Source organism: Cyrtonyx montezumae, unplaced genomic scaffold (assembly GCF_038088225.1).
Source record: "Cyrtonyx montezumae isolate F1298 unplaced genomic scaffold, pur_monq_1.0 scaffold_18, whole genome shotgun sequence".
Classification (NCBI taxonomy): Eukaryota; Metazoa; Chordata; class Aves; order Galliformes; family Odontophoridae; genus Cyrtonyx; species Cyrtonyx montezumae.
Window position 1 is genome coordinate 8,551,007 of NW_027071914.1, and position 8,662 is coordinate 8,559,668.

Genomic DNA, 8,662 nt, shown 5'->3' on the forward strand with positions numbered 1-8,662 from the left:
AGTTGCTCTCAGATGGCCCCATCAGAAACCCAGGGCTCTTTGTGGGATAAAACTTGCACAGCTGCAGAGCAGAGAGAGGAGCTAACATCCCTTGAAGTCAATGCCAGGCTTTACACCAGCTTCACTGCGCTTTGGATGAAAGCAACACGCAACTCTTCTCCTTCACCCCAGGGCTCTGAATTACCAGACTTTTTCTGAGGGGTAAAAGAAACTTGATTAAATTCTCTGTTAGGAAAGAGACCAAAGAAAACACAGGTCCTGAAACCCTACTGGTCTTGGGTGAAGGTGAATGTCTTTACTTCTGTGATGCTGTTCAGATCTGGAAAAGGAAAAGCAGGAAAAAAGATCGTCTTCTAAAGACTCGTCTCAAATCAAGCCCCGTGCTCTTGTTGCCAAGGTATTCAGGATGTTATAAAAGACAGACTTCAGTGGGTGGAAATGAGCAGAAAGATCAGCTGAGACTCCAGTTCCATACAGCAGAACATAGTACGAGAGTGAAAAAAAGTCCCCATGCAGAGAAACACAGAAGATGTAAGCAAGCTGGCTAGGGAACAGGCTGACCCTGACAAAAGATCACCTGCTCCTTAACACCAGGCTGAAGGCTGTATTTCCTATTAGGAATTACCATAGCATAGGAAGCATTCTAAATAACTTTAAATATACATATATATATATATATATATCTGGAGGAGGGGGAGGAGAGAATACATGTAAGTACAGATCCCTGCAGCCAGTAAGGCTCAGAGCCAAATCCACTTCCTGCTGTGCGTACTGAAGCACTCAGGACTCCAGACTTGCTAAAATTGGGTACCTCCAAACTAACATTTTAACTAAATCCTATTTTCTGATAGCAGAATACATCTGGGACCGCAGCTGAAGAGCTGCCTCTTCTTTTAGCATACGCAAGTAGCTCATGGAAATCATGGGCTCCATCTTGGGTGTTCCTAGCTAAAGGAGGTACTCTACCACAGGCAGACTAAATGGGGCTGTGAGCACCCAACTGAGCTGTAGCCATCCCTGTTCATTGCAGGAGAGTTGGTCTAGATGACCTTTAAAAGTTCCTTCTCACTAAAACAATTCTATGAATCTATGACATTTCAGAACTGGGGCAGCACAGTCACCAGGCTGCACCCTGATACAGCTGATAAGACAAAAAATAAATAAATAAAATGTGTATATCAAAACACCCAGTCACTGACTCATTTTCAGTGTCTGGGCTACTCTTCTATTGGCCACAGCAAATCCCTTCTCCTTCAAGCCCTAACTGTTGTGAAGGAGCCAACACTGTGCTACTCAAAAGCCCACTGGGAGACTGTTCCATGGTTATTAATAGCACTGAGTCCAAACAAGGACTACTGATGATGTTTAGCTCATTGACGCTGGATTCAGCAGAGAAAACACTGCCTTTCCACAGCCTTATCAGTGTGTTACTGTCAACAGCAAGGGTAAGCAGAGGGACAGAGAAAAGCCTTGGAACCACCTCAGCCATTTCTCAATCAGCCCAATCTGTTTGTATTTATTCCCCTCCCCTCTATATTTAGTGGCCTCATTGTCTGATACTGTGTGTTGTTAGGATTCTATTGGATAACAGAACAGTGGGTATCTCAAGTCCTCCTCCTCTGTGGTCTTTTTTTTTCTCTTTCCTTCTGCCTAAAATCCTCAAACAATTTCTTGCAAGTAACCTTACCTCCCCTCCCAAGCAGTGCTATCAGCTGTCATCCAGCATCACGTGCTTCTGCCTTAACTGGATCCCTTACACACCCCACACCACTCTCCCCAGGTCTGTCACAGTTACTAAAACCTCCTAACAAGCTGCTTTGCATTTAATCCCATCTGTCATCAAATCCTGTTTAAACACCAAGAATTACCACTTTAATGCGACTGCTTCCTCAACCATGACAGCTTTCTTCCATTGATCTCAGAGCGCTCCGCAAGAAAAGATGAGCTTCTCTGAGCCCCTTCTTCTGCGTGATAATTGATGCACAGAGAAATAGGACAGCCCAAGCTCAATGAACAACCCGATGCCAGGAGACAAGAGAACCAGATGACATATCCCAGCCTTGATTTGCAGCTACCACATCTGGCTGCCCACAGTACACACCTCTCTGGTGTGGGACACAGGCACACCAACAGCACGTGAAATCTGGAAACACCACAGGTCAAAGTTGGTATGCATGCAGCAGGGAGAAAGCATCTCTTGATGTCTGCAGAGAAACCATGTTGGACCGTACAAGCACTCCCATACCACCAGAGTCTATCTGTAGGTTCCCATGTCGTGCCTGCATTGCAGGCTGGAGCAGCTGAGCCCATGTGGGAACTGTGTCCCTGAGGCAGCATGGAAGGCAGGTTGCAGAAGCAGGCAATGGTTGTTCTTGTGCAAGAGAGAATGCAAAAAGAAAGCTGGGCAACTGTGCTTGTAATAACATTCATTAAATGTACTAGAGGTGCCTTATGTGCTAAATGTTCTTACCCTGATGATCTTACCAGCTAATTAAAGAAGACTGATGAAGTATGATAGCAGAAATGTGTTGGTACTTCCAAACCGCAAATGGAAAATTGAGGCAGAGAGAGCATACGTATATATAACCTACATGAAATAGAGAGTATGAAAATCTGTATGAAGCTGGCCCCGTCCCTTCAGATCAAAACACTCCTTCCTCTCTTTGAAACTCTGCACTAGCATGACGTGTCAGAGGTGTCCTCCTTGCCAAAGTAATTACCTGCTTTGTGATGCAGGCCAACAGATTTGAGGAGTCCAGGATTACTGATCAGAGAAACTGGTATCTGGAAGCACGAAGGCTGGGAAAGTTTTGCCAGAAATACAGTAGAAGTTGTCCCCGTAGAAATGCTGGCCTGGGGCCACTTTCAGAACTGAACATGAATCAAGCCTTCTGGAAGGGCTTATTTATACTTACACAGGTTGATAACACCGTGTACTGGGATACAATGAGAAAGCTGGTTCTCATGGAGTTTTCCATCCTACATTTAGGTTGTTCAGATCATTCAGTGGTCCAGAGTCCTTTGAAAAAATCCAGCTTTGTACTTTTTGGGCTTTCTCCAAATAGGAGAAATAAGGATATCTCAAGTTATAACTCCAGTTCTCAATATTCCATCCAGATGAAAAATTCCCAGTTAGGTACTCAAAAGACTAATTCATAACCTGCACATCGCAGCTTCAGCCAAGAAAAGGAGTTCAGATTCCAGTTTCACTGTTCAGCCTCTACCTTACTGATGTTCCTGTATTATTATGAATACTCAAAATGCTAGATATTACTGCAATGACATCCTTGGCATCCATCCTTAATGACTGGCCATAAGTCTCAAACGAATTCCCTGTGGTTTAGCTCCTACTTCCAGTCAGACTGGAATTCTCACAGAACGGTGTCTGTCAGGATTTTGACATCAGAAATTACAGATGCTTATGAAAATGGAAACGACAAAAAGCCAACTTGAGTTTTTTGTTGGATTGTTGTGTTGTCTTTTTCTGGACTGAGACTTCTCAAGGGATTTAAGTCCAGTCTGATTCACAAGTCTGGGCTGGTTTCTGCTTTATCCTAGTCTGCTTGTCCTTAGTATGGCAAAAGTGCTGGATCCTACTTTCACTGACTTCAAAAGAAGGAATATCAAGCCCAACAGTCACGTTAAAAAACACAGATCACATAATATCTTTGGATTCTGGTCCATCAAGCCACATCATAAACAAGCCTCCATCCACATTCAATAATGTTTGGACAAGCACAATCACAGTTCAATGTTTATCAGCTATTTGATGGTTCAACAGCAAAGTTCCTCCAATTGCAAGCACTGCAGCACTGCCAAGCTTTAAACAAAAGACAGCTATGTGCAGCATGGATAACATGAAGCTCAGATGAGGCACAACCTGCTCCTTGCTGTGCAGCCACTGTGGCATCACCTGGCCCCAGAGCCACTCCTGTGTCAGGAAGGACCCTCTGTTGAGCCAAAAGGTGGGGGACAAGGTCTCATCTTTCTATTTTTAACCCTTTTCTGGCATCCTCTCAAATCTGTGTGGCCATCATCAGCCACACTCTTCTGTAAATGAATCATCTGCAGGTACTGGTTCACATCAGTGCCAGAGTGGATTTAAACCCTCAGGCCTGAGGTATGTGAGTCTAAAACCCACTAAAAATCCCCGGGGCAAGAAAAAGGCTCTCAAACCAACAGATCTGACTTGGATTTTAGAGTAAGATTTTTTTCTGGGAAACAAAAATTCCTCTCTGCTTTCCTCTGCATCATTCCCAGGTCACAGCTGCACAACAGTTTTGTAACAGGGAATTTGACCATGTGGGCTGGCACAGTGCTTATTCTGCTCCACACATTCCTAACACCAAGCTGTGGTTATCAGTGTGCCCAGCACAGCAGGGGCTGCAGCTCAGTGCAGGACTCTCCTTCTCTCTCAACACACCAAAGGGTATTTGCTTTCTCCCTTTCCAGCTGCTCAGCCCTTCCATGGTGCTGACATGGAAGCCTCAGGTAGGGCATTGCATCCAAATCCAGGTGCCTGAAATACTAGGGCTGCTTCTCAGAGCTGTGTGCACTGAAGGTGAGAAAAAGAAGTTTTACCCCTTCATCCTACCACTTCACCCTGTGGCACAGGACTGGCCTTCAGGGGCTGTGATTTTTCAGTGTCTGGGTTATTCCCAGTTTCTTTTTCAAACTGAATAGAGGTTTCCAGCATTTGTCATTCCAGCTTGGCAAATGTAAACTGATCCCTTGGTTGGTTTCTTCTAAAGAGCCTAGAAGACTTCAGCTTTCTGAAAATTAGCTATCAGAGCTGGGAGGGACAGGAAGATGGGGATGGCAGATTGGAGCAGTGTTAAAATGTTAACAAATACAAAAGCTCTTTTCCTCTCTAGACTGAAAGGAAGTTTACCAAAACCTTCACTACAGATGGAAACCCTGGCAGCACAGTGAGGGACCCATTCCTCCTGCTGCCCATGGGCACTATACAAAGCCTCAGACCCAACGAAGGAGTCAAGAAGGAGCCAACAAAAGCATCACCAGGGACTCAAAAACTATGGATAGGGGTCTGGAAACACTAGAAGACAGAAGCAGATAGGGTAAATAATGACCTCACTTTACATTTGTCAGCTCAACCACATAAAGTCAGCAAAGGAACAGAGGAGGTCTGGTGAGATCATTCCTGGGTGAGCTCCACTGAGGGGAAGAGAAAAGCAAGGTACCGAGGAGGGTACAATTCTCTCCAGGTTCACACGTAGCAACAGTGCAAGTTTCTATAGCAACACCAGGCTTATTTTTAGCATTAGTCATATTTTAACAGTAACAGCCCAGCATGGATCTGGGGTGGAGGGCTGCATTTCACCCCCATTGCTTCTTCCTTTCCTCTTGGAGATGCAGAAGCACAACCAGAGAACTATTTAAGTGCATATATATGAACTCATTGTACTTGCAAATAAATGAAAGGCAGGGGCAACAGGTAGAAAACCCCTTCACCTCCCCTGCTCCTTTGCTGATGTCCCCTCAGTGGGTCCCATAGGTGAGGTCCAAACCCAGTGACAGCATTGCTGGGCACTCAGCACACAAGAGGACAGTTCTGAGGCATTCTCACATCTCCCTTCAGTCTTGATAAGTTCTAAAAACATACAGGAAGGAGAAGAGGAGTCACAGGTCCATCTGATAGGACAATGATATAGCAGGGTGATGGTATTTCAGATGGGCTGTGTTCCCAGGGGTGCTTCTACATCACACTGGCTGCAGAAATTTGTGGCAGGAGGGCACAGAGGCAGCTCCTGGGCATAGGAGGGTGCAGAGTGAAAGAAAAGGTGCAGAGCATCTTTCCCACCCTTGAGGCCATGGGGTAAAACACAGCCCAGGTGTGCAGCCTTGGAGAGCGAACAACAGGATCAACCACATCCTGCAGCTTCTATTTTTCATAATACAGATATAAGGAAGGCCAAACAGATACAGCTATTGGGCTCTACAGACAAGCAAGCATCCTTAGACAAGTTCAGAAATTCTCATTCTTGTTCTACAAAACCCAGTGCAGCACAAACAACAGTCTTTATTAACGGTTACAGGAGCTGGCGACAAACAGAGCAGATCCATGACAGTCTTGGCCGTGCAAAAGCAGGAATGCAAATTATAACATCTTCTAAGTATCTGTTATCCACCCACACAGCCACAGACAGTCCCTACTGCCACTCAGAGCAACCCAAATCATTAGCAATAAAAATATGTGCAGTGATAATTAATAATTTCCTTCGCACAGTTTCTTTCACGCAAAGAAAACCCAACGGTGTTTCAGAATTCATATCATCTCCAAACTGCAAGCAACTGTCAGCTTTCCAACAGGAGCAGGAGGTGTCCATGCACACGTCAAGAGCATCCCCAGCACTGCAAGGCACCTGCTTGGGCTGGGACCTGCAGGCAAGACCTGCTTGATCTACAGTCAAGCCAAAGGAAAAAAACAACATCTTTCCCTCTCTGTGGGTCTCAACATATCTCAAATTTATCCCAGTATATGTTATCACACTGTTGCTTCCAAGGCAATGTGAGCATGTACTGCACTTCAGGCTGGGAACAGATATGATGCTTCCCAGGCTCTCTTAACAGAGAATAAATTCCTTAATGGAAACAGCTGCTAAAGCAACAGTGGTGCATTGGGTTCCCCAGCCTCCTCACTCTTTTGGACAGTGGGTCCTGCTTCAAGGCTCAAAGATCCATGGGTTTATACATGGAGTTAAAAACAGAACATCACCCTTTATACAGCAGCTTATTTACCTAGCAGGACCCACTAAAGGGGGATATCTCCACCAGCAACATAAACTAAATCAGGTTTTAAACAGCTGTCAAGTGAGTCAGATCCTGATCGTATCCATGGAAAGCATTCTTTGCTCTTCTCTTACTCAGACTGATTTCTGCTCACTCCTGAGCTGGTGCAGAAGGAAGGTCACCATGGAGCCCTGCTTGGAATAACAGGGAACCACTCCTAGAATTGTCCTCACGAGCTGGAAGCAAGTTTTCCACCTTTATTTTCTGCACTGAATACAATGTTAGTCATGCCATCTACATGACTGCATCCAATTGACTGTCCCACCAGATAGCAAGTCAGAAGCAGCACTCACGGGCCCCAGCACTGCTAAACAACGTGGCTGGCATCTCCCAAAGAGCACAATGCCCTGAATGACTAGAGAAGTCAGTCCTTTTTTGACCACTGGCTTATGCAATCTGTGGATCCTCCACATATTCTAGAACAGAAAGAAAGTACAAATGCCCTTGGGGAAAGGCCAAGTTTGTCTTGAGAGTTAATTGCCCGTATCCACGGCATCCAAAGAAACAGAGAAGCTCCTTAGAGACAAGCCTGCTGCCTTGTGAAATTATGGATGCTGCCTTACCACTTCAGTAAGTACTCCACGTCCCCAAAAAAAGGGAGGTTGATTAAAACAATTTGCTCTTCAGCCTTGGTCCATCTGCTACAACACACTGATCTTCCCCCAAGAACGCTTCAGCATAAGCCAAGTCAACAGGAACAGAGAAGATGGGAAAGGCTCAGATAATTGGGCTGTCACTGACATAAGGGAGCTGTACAAGCTGGGAGAGACAAAAAGGCAGCCTGGCTGCCTGCCAGCAGGGCTGTCATACCTGCAGGTGAGCTAATATTAGGCTCTGGGAATGAAGTCAGAAGAGGCGGCTTGCTCTGCTCTTATGCTGCCTTCCACACTGCTCTCAGCCCTGGCCCGCAGAACTCAGCCTCGGGCATCACATCATGTTGGGAGCATGTTATCCTGCAGCTATTTTCAGATGTGACAATGAAAAGCAGAAGGACCTGTGATGCCCCAGCTGAGAGGCAGCCAGTAGAGCTGCTGTCCTCACTGCATGAAATCCTCGGCACCTGCTACCTCTGCCTCTGGCACCTCTCCCCCAATCTCCCTACCAGGATGATATCATCTGCTGTTCTGACTGCATTTCAACATCTACCTGACACTGAGTGATGTAAAACCCCATGATTAAGTCAACACAAGCAGTACCCAGAGAATTTAAGGATGCTCCTGCTCTGAAAGGCAGGGATCACTCTGCTTTGGGGGCTTCAATCCATACCACGGCTCTTGGCTGCAGGCTACAAGCAATACCAGACCCCATTAGCTTTTGGCAAGCTCTGCAAGCACTCTGGTTGGAAACCACTGGAGAAAGACCAGACCTTCTGGCATTTACCCCTTACTTTCCTTATTTCCCCATGTCACCAGGGCTCTGCTTGCAAAGAACATGCATTATCTCCCTAGGGCAGATAGTGGCTATGCGGGGAGGTTCAGATGCACAAGACTTGAGGTTTAAAGGAGTTCTACAGCACACTGGGCCTAACAGGAGTTAGTATGAACTAAAGAAAAAAAACACAAGGCTCAATCCTACGTGGTAGAGGCGGGTCACTGGGCTGCCTTGGATTTCCAGATAAGCAGAAAACCGCTGACTGAGAAGCCTTAGAGAGCACTACCCACACCATCTGGTGCTAAACCCACTACAACAACAGTTTAACAACTAGCAAACCCTGGTCCTGCTGCAGCTCTCAGCATCCAGCTCTTGCTGCTGAAGTTTGGCAAAGGACAAGCTCCCCTGGTGCTAACTCAGAACAAAGACGAGAGCTGGATTTCAGGCACTGGATCTGGGCAGTAGAAATGGCAAGAAAGAG